This window comes from Chlorocebus sabaeus, chromosome 18, assembly GCF_047675955.1.
Source record: "Chlorocebus sabaeus isolate Y175 chromosome 18, mChlSab1.0.hap1, whole genome shotgun sequence".
Classification (NCBI taxonomy): domain Eukaryota; kingdom Metazoa; phylum Chordata; class Mammalia; order Primates; family Cercopithecidae; genus Chlorocebus; species Chlorocebus sabaeus.
In genome coordinates this window covers 11,266,126-11,279,455 of record NC_132921.1, presented here as the reverse complement: position 1 = coordinate 11,279,455, position 13,330 = coordinate 11,266,126, and the positions used below count along the sequence as shown (strand labels likewise).

General features: G+C 34.3%; 1 protein-coding gene across 3 annotated transcripts in view; it reads left to right on the top strand.

Moving 5' to 3' along the window:
- The window catches only part of CCDC102B (coiled-coil domain containing 102B), a 300,046-nt gene that overhangs the window by 261,682 nt on the left and 25,034 nt on the right, over nucleotides 1-13,330 (top strand). The window lies entirely within an intron of this gene.

Genomic DNA, 13,330 nt, shown 5'->3' with positions numbered 1-13,330 from the left:
ATTTAGCTCAGTCAATAACATACTGGTTTTACTCATCTCCCTCTCCATTGATTAGTCCAAAATCTTAATAATTCATTACTGAATAAAGACCACTTTTATCAGAGTCTCTCATTGTAAAGGCTTTTTCATTCACTGAGTCTTTACTTTTTCCCTGTTTCTCTCCCAAACATGGGGGATTGTATGAATAGTAGGAACTCAGCACTGGGGGGCAAAGGGCCTGAACTTCAAGTGCACACTGGTGTGTGTTTGCTAGGCTGTGCAGTAATGAAGTCCATTTTGTCACTGTGTACTCTTGCTGGGTTCTGATGCTGAAATGTGAACTTCCCTCTCTTTGCTTAACACTCCTCCTGTTGAACTAGATCCATTTCAACCCTTTCCGGTATGACCTCCTCTATCCCATCATATCCTCTATCAACCAACTGACTAAGCAATTCACCCAGATGGAGCCTTCAGGACGGGCCCCAGGTCAAGGTCTCATCTCAGTCACAATCCCATATGAGAGCCAAATACAGTTTGGAGAAGCTAAATATTAGGGCTCCCCTTGCCTGACCATGTTCCTCTGCTTTTCTGTGGCTGTGCCCCAAGTGGGTGTGGGGCAACTGGCAAAGCATCTTCCTCTCAAGATCCTAAACACAAGTGGGAAACAAATCTCCCTGCCACCATCCCTCATCATTAGACTTCTACAGTTTCTTGCATACAACACAATCTCTCGATAAAAGCACATAAAGGGGAAAATGGGGCTCTTTTCTGAAAGGTTTGCTCATCTGACAATCTCAGAACCCAAGAGGAATGGGTTTTTATACTCTCACATTATATCATGTTCTCTTTTCTATTCTAGAGTTCCACTATTGTGATAGGCCAATGAGGCAACTCCTCAATGCTCTCAGTACAGACTCATATTGATAACTACCCCTTCCAGGGCTGCTATGAACAAAGCATTGTCTAGATGTATCAGGTGTATTAACTCGTTTAATCTTCATAGACATATATAATGGAGACTATTATTATCCTCACAAACCAGATGAGGAAGTTGAGATGTGATAGATTAAGTGGACAGGATTATGAAAGAACTTACTGGAAGAAGACTAACCTTGATTCAAGGCTGAAGTTGCATAGTAAACGTTTGGTTTGTACAGATAATGGCTTAAAAAAGATATTTGCTTCAATGATTTTCCTTCCAAATATTGGAAACTAAATATTGTTTCAGGTATATCTTGGTGTGCAACAATCAATGCCACAACTTAATGAAAACAACAATGATTTTCTATGATTCAAGATTCTGTGAGTTGGCTGTGATCAGAATGGTGGTTCTTTTGCTGTGTGTGATGTTGGCAGGGGTCACTCGAGGTTTCACTTTATGCTAATTAAATGGCTGCTGGTTCCCAAGAGGGTAGACATGAATTTGAGCTTTACCCTGTAGGTTTCTGCTTGTCTCCTATTCATACTTTTTGCAGAATAAACGACCCTTTTGCCTTCTGAGTCTCTCTCTTCTCAGATATCCTGCCTACCATGGGGTGCTGGGGTAATAGAGGCCTATTAATTTAGATAGATAGATAGATAGATTTATAGATAGATAGATAATAGATGATAGATAGGCAGATAGATAGATAGTAGATAGATAAATTAGATAGAGACAGACAGACGATCAATAGAGATTTTTTAAAAATTGTAATTGTGCTGAAAAACACATAACTTTACCACCTTATGCTTTCTAAGTGTACAGCTCAGTGGTGTTAAGTATAGTCAGTGTTATGCTGCCATTACCTAGAAATGTTTCATCTCATAAAGCTGAAAATTCTATGCCCATTAAACAACTCCCCATTTTTCCTCTTCTCAGCACCTTTCTAGGAATATGTCTCCTTTAGATACCTCATATAAATGGAATCATATAGTATTTTATTTTGTTACTGGCTTATTTCACCTGGCATAATGTCCTCAAGGTTTATTCGTGTTGCATGTGTCAGAATTCCCCTTATTTGTCCAGCCTCCAGTAATAATTTCTCTGTGACTTTTACAGCTTTCATGAATCCCCTCACTGCCTTTTCAGTGTCCACTTGTCCATGGTTTGTAAACCAATACTACATATTTTATGTTTTTGTTATGGCAGCACTGCATTTTCTGGTACCAATTTCTGTTTCAGCTATCTACTGCTACAAAACAAATTACCTTGAAACTTAGTAGCTTAAAACATGTTTGTATTGCTTACCACTGTTTTTTTGGTTTTCTGGGTTTAGCTAGGTAGTGCTTCCACTCAACCCATGGGGTGAGTCTTACAGCTGCATTTTACTAGGAGACCTCCTGGGTTCCAGGCATCCAAGATGACTTCAATCTCTTATCTGATACCTCATCTTGGGTGATGAATACAGCTGCTGGCTTGGCCTCTCTCTTGTTCCAAGTAACCTCTCAATACTCAGGAGTCAGCCTTGAGCTTTTTCCTGTAGGAGGATTGCTGGGGCATCAGACAACTGCTTCCCTCAGATTCGATTGGTTAGAGCAGGTTATAGGGACGTTCCAGTTTCAAGACAAGAGGACATTAATGCTATGGCTTTATGGAAGTAGACGCGTGCATATATAGGGACAGCTAGGAGTTGTTGGCATCCATTATTGCAGACCAGTGACCACAAATGGCAAAATGCAGCAAGTCCTGGTTCAAAGAAGACCTCACTCCTCACCCATTGCCACCCATGCCCATCTTGCAGATAAACAATTCAAATTTAATGGAAAGTTATTTTTTTTCCCCAGCTTTTCTTTTAGGTTCGGGGGTACATGTACACATTTATTACATGGGTAAATTGCGTAATCCTGAAGTTTGCTGTATGAATGATCTCATCACCCAATTCATGAGCATAGCAGCTAAAGGTCGTTTTCCAACCCTCACCTAACTCCCACCCTTCCTGCTCTAATAGTCCCCAGTGTCTATTATTTTCATCTTTATATTCACATGTACTCAAGTATTTAGTTCTCACTCATAAGTGAGAACAGGTGGTATTTGGTTTTCTGTTCCTGCATTAACTTGCTTAGGATAGTGGCCTCCAGCTGCATCCATATTGCTGCAAAGGACATGCTTTTGTTCTGTTTTTATGGCTGTGTAGTATTCCATGTTGTGTTTGTACCACATTTTCTTTATCCAATCTACCATCGATGGCCACCTGAGTTGATTCCATGCTTTTGCTGTTGCAAATAGTACTTCAATTAGCATATGGGTGCATGTGTCTTTTTTGGTGTGATGATGTATTTTCCTTTGAGTATATAACCCAAAAATGAGATTGCTGGATTAAATAGTGGCTCTGTTATAAGCTTTTTGAGAAGTCTCCAAACTGCTTTCTCCAGCAGCTGAACTAATTTACATTCCCACCAGCCATGTATAAGTGTTCCCTCTGCTCTACAGCCTTGCCAGCAACACCCGTTTTTTTTCTTTTTGTTTTTTTAGTCTTTTTAGTAATAGCCATTCTGACATGTGTGAGATAGTATCTCATTGAGGTTGTGATTTGCATTTATCTAATGATTACTGATGTTGATAATTTTTTATACATATTTGTTGGCTACGTGTATATCTTCTTTTGAAAAGAGTCTACTCAGGTAACTTGCTCATTTAATTGAGCAATTTTAATTTGCTCACCTTTAATGCTATTTGGTTTTTGCTGGTTTTATATAATCATGTTTCTTATAGATTCTGGATATAAGACCTTTGTTGGATGCATAGATTGTGAATTTTCTCCCATTTTGTAGGCTGTCTGTTTACTCTCTTGATAGTTTCTTTTACTTTACAGAATGTTCTTAGTTTAATTAGGTCCCCATTGTCAGTTTTAGTTTTGTTTCACTTGCTTTTGAGGACTTAGTAATTTTTTTTTTTTTTTTTTTTTACAAGATCTATGTCCAGAATGGCATTTCGTAGGATTTCTTCTAGGGTTCTTATATTTGAGGCTTACATTTAAGTCTACAATTCAACTTGGGTTAATTTTTTATATGGTAAAATGTAGGGATCCATGTTTATTCTTTTGCATATGGCTAGCCAGTTATCCCAGAATCATTTGTTGAATGGGGATTACTCACCCCATTGCTTGTTATTGTTGACATGGTCAACGATGAGGTGATTGTGTATTTGTGGCTTTTCTAATCTGTTGAATTGACCCATGAGTCTGTTTTTGTATTAGTACCATGCTGTTTTGGTTACTCTAGCCTTATAGTATAGTTTGAAGTCCAGTAATGTGATGCCTCCAGCTTTGTTCTTTTTACTTACGATTGCTTTGGCTATTTGGGCTATTTTTTGTTTCCATATGAGTTTTAGAAGTTTTTTCTTCTATTTATGTGAATAATGATATTGATACTTTGACAGGCATAGTTTTGAATCCATAAATCATGTCAGGCAATATGGACATTTTAACAATATTGATATGCCAATCCATGAGAATGGAACGTTTTTTCATTTGTGTAATCTGTGATTTCTTTCTTTGGTGTTTCTAGTCCTCCTTGTAGAGATTTTTCACCTAATTGTTTAGATGGATTCTTAACTATTTCCTTATTTTGTTCCTATTTTAAATGGATTGGGTTCTTGATTTGGCTCTCAGGTAGAATATTATTGGTATATAGAAATATTACTGATTTTTGCACATTCATTTTGTATCTTGAAACTTTACTGAAGTTATTTATCAGCTCTAGGAACCTTTGGCCATCTTTAGGACTTGCCAGGTAGAGTGTCATATCACCAGTAAAGAGAGAATTCGACTTCTTTTCCTATTTGGATGGTTTTTATTTCTTTCTCTTGTCTGACGACTCTGGCTAGAACTTGCAGTGCTATGTTGCAAAATCTCACTATGGTGAGAGTGGCCATCTTTGTCTCATTTCAGTTTTTAAGTGGAATGCTTCCAGATCTTGCTTGTTCCACATGATGTTAGCTGTGGGTTTTTCATAGATAGGTCTTAGTATTTTCAGGTATGTTCCTTTAATACCAAGTGTGTTGAGGGTTTTTAATCATGTGGCAATGTTGGATTTTATCAAAATCTTTTTCTGCATCTATTGAGAAGCTCATATGATTTTTGATTTTGATTCTATTTATATGGTGAATTACATTTATTGATTTAAGTATGTTGAGCCAGTCCTACAACCAAGAAATAAAGCCTACTTTATGTGGCTAATTTTTTGATGTGCTGCTGGATTTGTTCTGCTAGCGTTTTGTTGAGGATTTTGTGTCTATGTTTATCAGGGATATTGCCCTGTAGTTTTCTTTCTTTCTTGTCTCTTTGTCAGATTTTGGTATCAGATATTGCGGCTTTGTAGAATGAGTTAGGGAAAAGTCCTTCCTCCTCAGTGTTTTGGAATCATTTATGTAGGATTGGTAACAGCACTTCTTTATATGTCTGGAAGATTTTGGCTGTGAATCCATCTGGTCCAGGGCTCTTTTTTGTTGATAAGTTTTTAAATACCGATTCTATTTTGGAGCTGAATATTGGCCTGTTCAGGGTTTCGATTTATGGCCACAGCACTCTGAACATGCCTGATCTCCTTTGGAAATCTTTTCTTAATATAAAATAGGGGCCATGAGATTTATGTTTGTGTGTTGTCTCTTTTCCATTTTTAGCAACTTGTATTGATTTTTAATGTAATGAGATCATGTGAATTGTTTAGTAAGGTTTTTGATATTCTTTTGCTTTTGCACATATTCCTCCAGCTAAATCAGAAAATAACTTTTGCTGTTTATTATCTCTGTGACCTTGAGTGTGGTATTTGTAATGAAACTATGTAAAACTGCCTCAAAGATTGAATGAAATAATGGATGTGAAACCCTTGATAATAGCATCTGGCATTAATAAACATTCAACAAATATCAGTTTATTTGTATTCTAATTTTCAAGAGATTATTTCCTTCAAAACAACTAAATTTAGAAAGTAAAATTTATGTGCAGAAGGAAAATATACTTTTAAATAATCTTGGAAATACTTTACAAAAAATGTAAAATTGTAATGATGCTTGACTTCAACTATAACCTTTAAATATTGAATATATTTTCTTATATTTTGTGAAATATCTTGAAAAATTATTTGCATTCTGTAAAACATCATTTATAGTAACAATAACAATACTGACTTCACACACTTGACATTTATATATTAGACTTTGAAAGTGTCACGTATACAACATTGCTATATAAAACTATAGACATTAACTGGTAATCTCAATAGTTAAACTTTTATCTTTAAATTTCTAATTTGTCATTTAAGGAAAATCATTAGAATTATATATATCAGAAAACTCCAGCATAAGAGGAAATCAGAATCTAAATATTATCTTTAACTTAGATTGAATATTCATAATCACATAAAAGAAATCCTCAATATTCTTTGTAAAATACCACTTTGTGTAAAATATTTAATTGTTATATCAACAAACTCCCAAGTATATACATTTCAAAATAGAACTACAGTAAATTAAACATAGTTTGTATTCTAAACCTAAAGAAAAACATATATTGCAACTGGAAACATTTAATTAATTTTTACTGCAAAATACCATAGGTTACTGTAAAAAGTGAAGCAATATATACAGAAACAGTTTGCCTTGTTTATTCTCTTGTTTTCAATAATGCCCTTCTCATTACACAGCTCTTACAAAGGCTAATAAAATGTGAATGAAAGGAGGTATTAGTTGATTTTAAATCAAAATATTGAGCATACTATATTGTCTGTATACCCAAGAGAAACATGTACACAGACTTCAAAGATTAGTGTAGAACTAATAGTGCACATTTTCCTCCAAAATGCAAAGGCCTTCAGGGTCTTGGCCTGGCCTGTGCCATATTCTTAGGGATAAAAGATGCCCTGTGATTGGTGTGGGAAAATGAGACAATCTCCCCACAATTCTTGTCTTGGTAATTATGCAACTTTCCTTACTGTGACTCGACTTTGGGTTCATCACACCAATTGGAGTGGAGTGCATGGAAATCATTATTTCTGATTTTAATACATATTTATCTTGCTAACGTGATTTGTTTCTAAAGAACATGTAGGATTTTTCTTTTACTTTGGATTCAGGGGTCCATGTGCAGGTTTGTTGTATAGGTATATTGTGTGACGCTGAAGTTCTGGGTGTGGATAATCCCATTACCCAAGTAATAAGCACAGAACTCAGTAAGTAGTCTTTCAGCACACCTGCCTTGACTAGTACACAGTGTCTATTGCTTCCATCTTTGTGTCCATGCATACTCAATGTTTAGCTATCACCTCTAAGTGAGAGCATGAAGTATTTGGTTTTCTGTTCCTGCATCAATTCACCTAGGATAATGGCCTCCAGCTCCATCCATGTTGCTGCAATGAACATGATTTTGTTCTTTTTATGGCTGTATGTATGTGCAACCATATTCCATGGTATGTATGTGCCACATTTTCTTTATTCAACCCACTGCTGATGGGCACCTAGTTTAATTACATGTCTTTGTTATTTGAAATGGTGCTTTGATGAACATATGGATGCACATGTCTTTTTGGTAGAATAAATTTTAACAAAGTACTAGCAAACTGAATCCAGCAGCACATTAAAAAGTTAATTTACCACAATAAAGTAGGCTTTATTCTTGGGATACAGGGTTGGTTCAATGTATGCAAATCCATAAATGTGATTCACCACATAAACAGAATAAAAAAACTCATATGTGATCACCTCAACAGAGGCAGAGAAAGAGGCATCAAAGGAATATACTTCAAAATCATAAAAGCCATCTATGACAGATCCACAGCCAACATCATACTGAATTGGCCAAAGCTGGAGCCATTCTCCTTGAGAACCAGAACAAAACAGGGATGCCTACTCTCACCACTCCTATTCAGCATCATACTGCAAGTCCTACCCAGAGGAATCAGGCAAGACAAAGAAATAAAAGACAGCCATATAGGGAAAGATGAAGTCAAGTTATCTGTCTTTGCTGATTATATAATTCTATACCTACAAAACCCTAAAGACTTCAGTGAAAGAATTCTAGAACTGATAAATGACTTAGGGAAAGTTTTAGGATACAAAATCAATGTACAAATTCAGTAGCATTTCTATACACCAATAGATTCTAGACGAGAATCTAGATTGCGTTCAAGAACACAATCCCATTTAAAAGCCACACAGAAAAAAAGGAACTACCTAGGAATCCATGAAACTAAGGAGTTAAAAGACCTCTATGAGGAGAACTACAAAACACTGCTGGAAAAAAAAATCAGAAATGACACAAATAAATGCAAAAATATTCCATTATTCTCCCCATTATATATTGTTGTAAAGTTAGTACTATTTTCTGAAATCACCTCTAAATATATGGTTTCTATATCTTTAAATGAAGGCAAAATTCTATGTTTATGGACATAACTAATGCAGAAACATTTGAAATTTTCTACTTTCAATGAATACAGTTCTGTTGGTTATAAAAGAGTAAGTTTCTGTGATGTACTTAATACTTTTATCTACGATATTTATCAAAGAAACTAATAATAAAGATACTGTTTTCAAAAGCAAACTCTATCAGACCCATATAATTATTGTTGACAATCATGGCTTGGAAAGTTTAAATAGGAGAACAATTTCTATATTGAATATAATAATGTTCTTGTTTGGACCTATAAAAATCTATTTAAGAGAGGAACATAGCTAGTAGTTGAAAGTACTGTATTAGGAAAAAAAAATACTAAGTCCAGCTTGAACCATAATTAGCAGAGTGAGGCGCCAATCCATGGAAACAAGTAATCCTGGAAAGAGATTTGTCCTAAATAAGCTATTCAGTAGCCACATTGATGACCAGGAGAAAGAAACAGAGAAATAGAAAATCTATATTTCCAAGTTATTTTGTGTCAGCAGACAAGGAGAAATTAAAAATGGCCCTAAAGGAAGAGAATATAATGTATTAGAAACAATTTGAAGAATAACTCATATCATAAAAGCTAATGGTATAAGGAAAGACTGCTGAAGCACAAGTATGATATTAAGAGTGAATCTCATTTTCTTCCCTGTATGACCCACACCATCCTACCTGCTTTATGAGCTAGAAAATAGTATCTCCATTTTACAAGTGAGAAACAGTGGTTTCAGTGAAAACATTATTTTCTTAAGTATCACATGCTTATCTAGGGATTAGAAAAGACCTTCTACTTGGGCCGGGCGCGGTGGCCCACACCTGTAATCCCAGCACTCTGGGAGGCCGAAATGGGATCACAAGGTCAGGAGATCGAGACCATTCTGGCTAACACAGTGAAACCCCATCTCTACTAAAAATACAAAGAATTAGCCGGGCATGGTGGCGGGCGCCTGTAGTTCCAGCTACTCGGGAGGCTGAGGCAGGAGAATGGCGTGAATCCGGGAGGCGGAGCTTGCAGTGAGCCGAGATGGCACCACTGCACTCCAGCCTGGGCTACAAAAAAGAAAAGAACTTCTACTTGATTAACCTGACAGAATTATAGATGAGAGTGTTTGGAAGCCATCAGATATATATAAGATATTTAAGCAAACCATTTAATCTTTTGAAGTCTCGATCTTCTCAACTGTAAAATGAAGATAGCAATACCTATTATAAGCTTGCAACCATAATTTAGTGTACGCTAATTGTACCATTTTGAAGACCAGCATGTTTCATGATTATGTCATGAGGTTTAAATTAAGAATCAATTAAAGATAAAAAATGCACAAATGTAAAATTTTCCAATGGCTATTGATGTATTAATATTTTAAAAATGTATTCACTAAATTTGATATGTAATTCTCTAATAAAATTTGGCCATACTTTCTGGTTCTGCTCACCACAAACAAAAATAAGATCTCAAGAAGAATGACATGACTCAGATTTGAAAATATTTCCCATAAAGAGAGGTTAGAAGGAATTAAGGTTCTTTTGCATTTAACATGTCTGCAATTTGACTGTTAGAATAAAATCAAATTTTGATTAAAGATGTTGGGCTGGGCTGTCCTCTTTGGAAGAAATGACTAAGTGGAAGCATATAACTTAAAATTTAGAGGTAAAAGTTATTTTAACCTTAAGCTGTAACTCGGGGTAAATAGTGAGACAATAGTACTCAGCTCTATAAATAATAATGTTGTGAATGAACACAATACTATTCCCTTAGGCATATTATTCAGTTGCACAATAGCAGATTTCATCACTTCCCCTTCGCTTGCTTATTTAACCTGTGAATGAAAGGATACAAGCTCAGAGAATACTACACTTGAATGAGAATATAGCTTTTTTATATAAGTCTTTAATTAACTTAATTCCCCTGTATATAAAATATATTTTGGAGGATATTCTCTCATCTTAAGTGTGGTATTTAAGAAGTAGCTGCTTTAGTTATACTGTTGAGTGAAACTTAGTACTCATACTTTATTTTAATGGTGAGTCCTGTGATCAGGCGAATGGTATTAATGTTTCTATTATTTGACTTATTATTTAGAAAATTATTTTAATACATTTATTTGGAGGCTGCAATCTACACACACATACACACACACACGTACACACACCATCATCCCCCCATGCTGAGCCTACATATCATACAGTTGTTAGTAACTAAACATGAGATAAATAAGAAAACTATAAAAATGACATTATTTATTTCACATAAAGAGTAGGAGTGAAAGCAATTTCAGGGGTTCTAATAACTCAGGATTCATATTGTAAGTTGGTGCTTTATCTCAATAACAACTCCAAAAGTGGTAATAATTACTACAAATATTTGGAAACTAGACAGTAGTTCAACAAATATCTTAATGCCAAGGTAACTTTGTGTTTCTTTTTTTCAGCGATTTTTAAGGGCGTTTTAAAGTGTAAATTAATGTTAAGAACAGGAATTTCAGAACTGAAAAGCACAAATGCATTCATAATAGCAATGTATGTTTCCTTCGTTGAAGACAGAAGTGCTCTTGGTACACCTGTTTCCCTGAGATATCTATAACTGAGATTCCCATGGTTTGACAATGCTGTCAAATGCCCCAACCTCAAATATTGGAAGAAGTCTGGAGAAAAAGTGTAAATAGAACTAGTTTATATTAAATTACATTATTCTACTGACACTTGGTTAATGCAAGACATTTGTATAGTATAGTAGTCTACTGAGAACTCTAAGCCTTTATTTCAGAAAGAATTACTAATTCCTCTTCCATGGGAATTCCGTTTATGTGTTTAAAATTCACAGTTTATGAAACTACAGAAAGTAGAAAAGACAGGGTAGAATACGTGCTGAATTTAGCTAAATTCTATTCAGGTATGATGATGGCATTTATGATATTTAAGACACCAAAAATGTTGTTTAAGACATTATATATTAAATATTTCATTTCCTTATTACAACATAATGGAATTTACTTAAAATTTTGAACATAATATGTGAGTCCATGAGTCGTCTACTTACGTTGATTTAAATCGGTAACATTAGAAATAACTACATCTGTGACATTAGATATAATCAAATAAAAAAGTTTTTAAAGCCAGTACTAAACCATACAAAATTAAACCCCAAGTAGATTAAAGACCTAATATTATAAACAAAAGGAAACTAGGAAAGTATTATAAGAAAATGAGATTATTTTTGTAATCATTTCAGAAAAGACCTTTTTAAGCAAGCACAAATCTCAGAAACTATAAACTATGAGGTATTTGACTTCATAGAATTTTATAATGTATTTCATTTTAATCAGAGTGTCATTTCCCAAGGACACTACTCTTGTATACATTAAATCTTTCTCCTGCTGCTACTTATCCTCAAGTTCTATACAGGCTTTTCCTACTATCCTTGTTCTATTATCCCTTGAGAACTCATTACATCTAATAAACTCTTACACCAACAGAACTTTCACCACTCTTCTATCTCATCATGCCAATGTAGTTTATACTAATTTTTTAGTTAAATTCAGTTACATTTTCCTGAGAATGTTAAGATTGTTTATGGCGGAACCTCATAGTGCATTATAATTAAATGTTCTCACAGTTACCTTTTTAATTATTATTTTCTTTCTGAACTTAGTCATTGCCTATATTCAGTTGCATGATTTTCTATGTATGTGTATTTTTCCTTCAGAATACTTTTAATATGAAATAAATTAATTCTAAATGAACAGTTTTTCCTAAAAATCTATTATAATCAGGAGTAATTTCTGTTTGGACAGCTCTATTATCTTGGGATCTCCACTTACGAATATTTCTAAACTCCTTATATTTTTTGCTGAATGACCTCTTTGTTACAGTATATTATCAGCAATTTAAGAAAAATGATGTCATGCCAATAAATCTTTTAGTTTTTTTTTATTTCAATTTGAGCCCTTTCTAGTTCTGTCTTTATAATAGCATATTCTTGTTTTATGACTCCAGTGTCCTTTATAGCCTCTTCAAAGATAAGTAAATATTACTTTTGTATTATTCTCTGTGTTTTCTATTTCCTCCCAATCATAATTTTCTCGTTTCTTCATTTTAAACTTTATGATTCTCAAACTTTTGATTTACTCTTGGATGAATCTCAGCTTTCTCTGTTGCTCTCATCAATTGCTTGCTTTATTTCTAGGCCTTTTTAGTCAGCCTTTTCTCCTTACATACTTTGGGATTATTGGATACTTCTTTCTTTCTTTGCAGAAGTGTTTAGCTTAACTCTTTATCCTCCCTAACAACCTCAGAATTCAGCAAGTAACTCATCAGGAAAGCTGGCCCTCAAGTCTCAGTTTATCATTCCAGCCCACCGTGGCCTCTTTTCTACAGATTATATGTGGGTTTACTGCAAAGTTAATCTAAGCATTTATCTTTTATAAAAAGCATTTAGAATATTAACAATAATGTCGTACATATAAACAAAATATATAATTTATTTTATGGCTTTAAATTTCTTGATGTTTTCCTTGCATTCTGTGTGTTATATAGGGATTGTGTTATGCAGTACAGCTTTTATATATTACTCTCTGCTCTTGGTTTGGGATTTATACACTTTGATTTATACATCTTGATTATTTCTACTAAGAGTCATTTAAGTTACTTTTAAAATCTTGAATCTCTTAATTAGAGCTTTGTAATTAAGGCCAAGAATGAGATTACATTTTAAATATTCCCCTAACTGAAGAATTGTTTATCTAACTCTTGCCTTTGTTTTCCTTGCCCTTCTAAATTTACATGGATTAAAATATAGAACTGGAGATAAAAGCTCATAGTGTTATTAAATACATTTTATTCATTTACCCTGATTTTCAATTTGTAACTATTATGCTTTATTTTTAAATTAGTAAATATTTTTGACATTCATGAACAGTCAATCTATACCATGATTTCCATATTCTTAAGTCCTCAGATTATGTCATTACTCAGGATATTGACCTATTTGTGTATGT